This window comes from Silene latifolia, chromosome 10 (assembly GCF_048544455.1).
Source record: "Silene latifolia isolate original U9 population chromosome 10, ASM4854445v1, whole genome shotgun sequence".
Classification (NCBI taxonomy): domain Eukaryota; kingdom Viridiplantae; phylum Streptophyta; class Magnoliopsida; order Caryophyllales; family Caryophyllaceae; genus Silene; species Silene latifolia.
The window spans coordinates 14,272,480-14,277,753 of NC_133535.1; the positions used below are offsets into that span (position 1 = coordinate 14,272,480).

Consider the following 5,274-nt stretch of genomic DNA (forward strand, 5'->3'; position numbering starts at 1 on the left):
ATGTTAAATATTTGTAATCACTTTCTTGAGATCATTTAAAAGAATTAGATTATATTAATTCAAATTAGATTAGCTTAGATTATACGAAGTATTAATACATTGATTTTATTATAAAAAAAAAAGTGCAAAATAAACTCAAAATCGTTTTTTTCGGAGTAGTTTTTCAGATTTGAATTGGGTGGAGGAGAGGAGAGGAGATGAGAGGAGAGAGGGTAATTAAATAGTGTATAGAACGTGATGGGTCCTATACGTTGCCAAATTTTTAAAAAATTTCAACCAATGAGAAGTTTTGAAAAAACCTAGCTTTTATACTATGGAGCACTAGCAGTAGTAACCGTCACTAAAGACTGGAATTAAATTTCCAGTTAATCTTTGTGCCCCACGTTTTCGGACGTAAAAATTGTATTTTGGATTCTTTCTTTGTTTCCATGTTTATATTGTACTTCTCCCTATTTGGGCCCGTCCTATAATATAGGACGGTCCTATAGGAGAGTTACTGATTTGTAAAATAGGCAAAGATTAGTTTTATTATTCACACTAGAATTGTATAAATGTACACAGCTTCCATAATGAATACAACACACAAAATTACATTCATTCAGTCATATACTTTAGTTTTACTTAAATTTTTCTATAACCAATTCCGTTTAAATAACGGGCCAAGTGGACCGGCCCGTACTTGATGAGCTCTAAATATGTCAAGTTAGCAAGAATATGGATGTTTTTAGCGCAAACCCAAATCAAAATGAACAAAAATATGGAGCTCAAACTGTCACTCTCACTACCCTTCATCACCACCAACACCTTCCACCACCGCCGTCTCTCCTTCCTCCGCCGCACCAGCCACCGCACTTTCACCGTCAGACACTCTCTCTCCACCGCCATTTGCACTCACCTCTCTCCCTTGACCTCCACCTCCATGGGACACTCCGCCGCCTTAACCGGTTTGATTCCAATTGGGGAACTTTGTCTGGTTAAGAGGACGTTGCGCTCCGCTACTAGGGTGTATAGGTCATTTCTTCTTCTTATTTTAATTGAGTTTGATCATTATTTGACCTATTCTTTTCCTTTTTAATGGCCTCGGCTATCTAAAATGAGCAATATAAGTTATTTTCTGAGTTGTGATCATGTGATGGTTACAAATTCTGTCTCCTTCTATCTCCTCTCACCCTTTCGTAGTTGTGTGTGTGTGTGTGTTCTTTCTTCCTTTTTCAGTAACATAGATTTGTGATTGTTGAAGTTGCATCTTGTTCCACTGGCTCATGTCTTGATAATTGTTTTCTGCGGGCCACTGCTGCATTTCATGTAGTCGAGCTGATTACCTGAATGATACTGATCTGTGGCAGATCGTGTTTAGTTGATTAAACTTGGAGGTTACAATCCATCTCATTTATTCTGATCCTTCTATTGGAACAGGACCCATCCTTTACTCGAACTTCTTCGGAAATGTAACTTCCTTGTTTGCAAATGCTCCTTGTGTGCATTAGGCATTTAGGCACACATCTTAGCTTCATGTCTTGTGCCTTGTCACTTGACACTTGAGTTTTCTTAGAAAACTAAGGTTCCTAGACCTGTAAATATTAACTGAATGAAGCTACTGCCCTCATGCTAATAATTTTATTTTCCCCCCTTTCCTTGAAGTCATTAGAACGTACAAAGCCTCTCGACTTTCAGTGGTCACATACTACGGATATGCAAAATATTGGATGTGGTTTCAAAAGATTCCCTAGTATTAATAGATGAAATTGGGAGTGGGACTGATCCTTCGGAAGGAGTAGCTCTATCTGCCAGTATCTTACAGTATATTAAAGATAGAGTGAATTTAGCTGTGGTAACGACTCATTATGCTGATTTGAGCCGCCTGCAAGAAGTAGATGCATGCTCGGTTTGAGAATGCAGCCATGGAATTCTCATTGGACACACTGCAGCCCACCTATCAGGTGCTATGGGGATGTGCTGGTGAATCAAATGCATTGAGAATTGCTAGGAGAATTGGCTTTGATATTATTTTAGTAGCAATATGACCTCAGATAATTTGTTGTATCCTGACATATTTTCAACTATTCATACTATGTACCATTTAATCTCAATTTTTTACAAAATCATGTCACTTTATTTTAATAGTCTCTTATTCTAATTTCATGAAGATTAAAGGGGAGGCGCATGATATTGATTGGCGTCAGAAAGCTTTGATTGCAAAGGAAACCCAACAAATCGAAAAAGAGCTTGAGTTAGTCGAATCTCAAATAAAAAATGTGGTCAAGGAGTTTGAGAATCAGCTAAGAATTGTAGATATTGATCAATACGGTTCTCTAGTGAAGAAGGCCGAATTAGAAATTGCATCTTTGGTGGCGAGCCATAGTCAGATAGTCTCATCATAAACAGGGTCTCCGGTGAAAAAGAATGTATGCAGACACTTAAACCAGGTGATCAAGTCTATGTAAAGCGCCTAGGAGGTAAGCTAGCTACTGTTGTTGAGGTTTGCGAAGATGATGGGACTCTTCTTATTCAATATGGAAAAGTAAGAATTCGATTTGTGTTGAGAAAAGTGGTATAAATGAAGATATGGCTGGTAGCTCACATCAACGCATTAAAAAGCAGGTATGGTTCCTGATTCTTCTTGTGTTTTTTACTCGTGTTTTCCTCCCTAATCCTCCCAAGTCCCAACCATCATCTAAAAAAATTGTCGTTTACAGATATACCAAAGACTTAATTAGAACTATATCTAGTTAAAGAAAGGGTAAAGGTACTCGTTCCTTAAATAAAGGTTTTTATTAGACATCAATGTGCATTATAATGGTCAGAAGCTTTGTTTATTGATTTAAGCGCTCGGGACATTGTCAGTCGCACAATGTTAATCGCAAAATCTTAGTATTAATTAATTTGCTGGTTTTTTTTTTCATGAACTGTGATATTGAACTGCATGCTATTATACGGGGGTATATCCAAAAAGTAGAAAGCTAGAACAAGGAGGAGGAGAGACAAATTCAAGAGGAAAATAAGAGAATTCAGTTAGAACGTAGAAGCAAATTTTGAAAAGTGAAAAAGAAATTTAGAGAAGCAAGAGGAAATAATCCAAGTTAATTTAAATTCAAATAAGCTTTATGAGAGAAAAAAAAAAAAGTGAGGTCTTCTTGACATAAAATAATCCAGATACGCCTGTATCTGATTTCTAAAATGGTTCTTAAAGCTTATTTCTATCTAATTTCAATTGTTTAATCTTTGGATTACAGTTTACAACAACAATGCCTCAATGTGGAAATAGTTTGGGGTTGGCTAACTTAGATCATCGTATGGAGCCGTTACTAGCGCCAAACTGTCAAAACAATAAAAGTACAAAGATTGTATGAAAATAGAGAAAGGCAAGGAAAATAAACAGAGAAATACATGAGAACAAGAAAATTGAGATAGTGCAACAATGAGAGGGAAATTAAAAGAGAGAAATTACAAGGAAATGAAACTAAGAAAAGGAGAAAAAGAGGGAAATAAGAGTAAAAGGAATGAAACAAAAGTGAGAGAGAAACTTAATATAAGTATCTTAGCCTTATGCAACATTACCCCAAGCCTTAAAGGCTCTTGGCTGTGAAGATCTTAGGGTTTATTTTGTATGAAATGTAATTAGGCAGATGTAACTATTAGCAAATTATACTATATATTTCAGAATAGAATGTTTGTTTCTTACGGCTACTCATGGATTTAAAATCTGAAGAAAGTTTTCACCTCCACTTGCCTTTTTTTGTTCTAATTTTTGGAGGGTTTTATATGTTTGTGTCCTCCACATTAAACTTCCAACATTTTAAACATTTTTAGTAGTTTCTTTTTCTGCTATCTTCAACATTTTTAGTCTATTTTTTTTTTTCCGAAACTTCCATGTCTGGCATGGCATGGTATCCACTGTGATAAACAGAAGATGACTCATTCTGTTTAACATGAGTGGTTTATGTTCTGAAAATCACTATTGCTGACCAATTTGATGAGATGTAAGGACTATTGTTGGAATATGACGCTTAATTGTGTAACTTAACTTCTTTAGTTTACATTAAACTTCTGCTAATGGTATTAAGTTATACGGAGTATGTTAAATGTCATTAAATAAGGAGCATTGGAGAGTGGTAAGGAAAGTTTAAAGTCACGTAAGTTGTATAAGTAGGCTTATGTACAATGCATTATATTGTGTAGTCTTGTGCTTGCTCTCACTGAAAGCTACACGGTCTCACCATAGGAGAGTAACTCTCTTACGTCATCTCCCACAACTGTAAAAGTGTATCATTCCAATTTATATAAATGATCTACGTTGGTAACCTTTGGGTTCAAGATAATTTCGCTGCCCAAATTCTATCTAACTATAAAAGTTAGAAAGTAATTTTCTAAATTTACTACCACATATTAAAGTGCTTAGTTAGACATTATACTGAGTATAGCTTCTGTGTTCTGTTATATATAATGCAGGCCCCTGTTTCTGGAAATATAAAATTAATGAATGCGAAAAAAGAGGGGGAGCAATCTTATGGGCCAATGATACGGACGTCTAAAAATACTGTTGATCTTCGAGGCATGAAGATGGAAGACGCATCTCGTGCACTCAATATGGCTATAGCAGCATGGGAGCCTTATTCCCTCCTTTTTGTCGTACATGGAATGGGTACCGGAGTTATCAAAGAGCGGGCGATTGAGATATTGAAGAATCATCCTCGAATTGTGAAGTTTGAGCAAGAAAGTCCAATGAATTATGGCTGTATAGTTGCTTTTGTCAAATGAAAACTCGTGTATATTCTTGCTGTACATGGAATGGGCACTGGAGTTGTCAAAGACGTACAATTGAGGTATTGAAGAATTATCCTCAAATTGCGAAGTTTGATCAAGAAGTTCAGTGAGTTATGGCTGTACAGTTGCTTTTGTCAAGTGAAAATTTTATGTACATTCTGAATCACCATGTTGATATAATTTAGGACAAGCTAAAGCTTAAGCTAGCCATTTAAGAGTTAATTATTATGTACAGTACAATCTCACTAAAGATCTCTGAGCGCAAAGTCAAAGATGTTCTCCAATCTTTCTTGGGCACCTTGTTGCATCTTTTCCATTTTGTTGAGTCTTATATAAGACAGTCTCACACGTAAGACCAATTAGAGTCCACTAGTATAAATGCGATGGAAGGAGGACAAACTACAAGTAGAGAATGGATTTTGAAAATTTCAAAAAGATTAATGTGTCTGTACCGTTGAGTGCCTGGGTTCTTTAACAGAAATGATCACAGATCGTGTGAAGACTATCACA

General features: G+C 36.0%; 1 pseudogene; it reads left to right on the top strand.

Moving 5' to 3' along the window:
* The first annotated feature begins 757 nt into the window (after nucleotides 1–757).
* Nucleotides 758–5,050, top strand: LOC141607142 (uncharacterized; annotated as a pseudogene).
* Nucleotides 5,051–5,274: the final 224 nt, after the last annotated feature.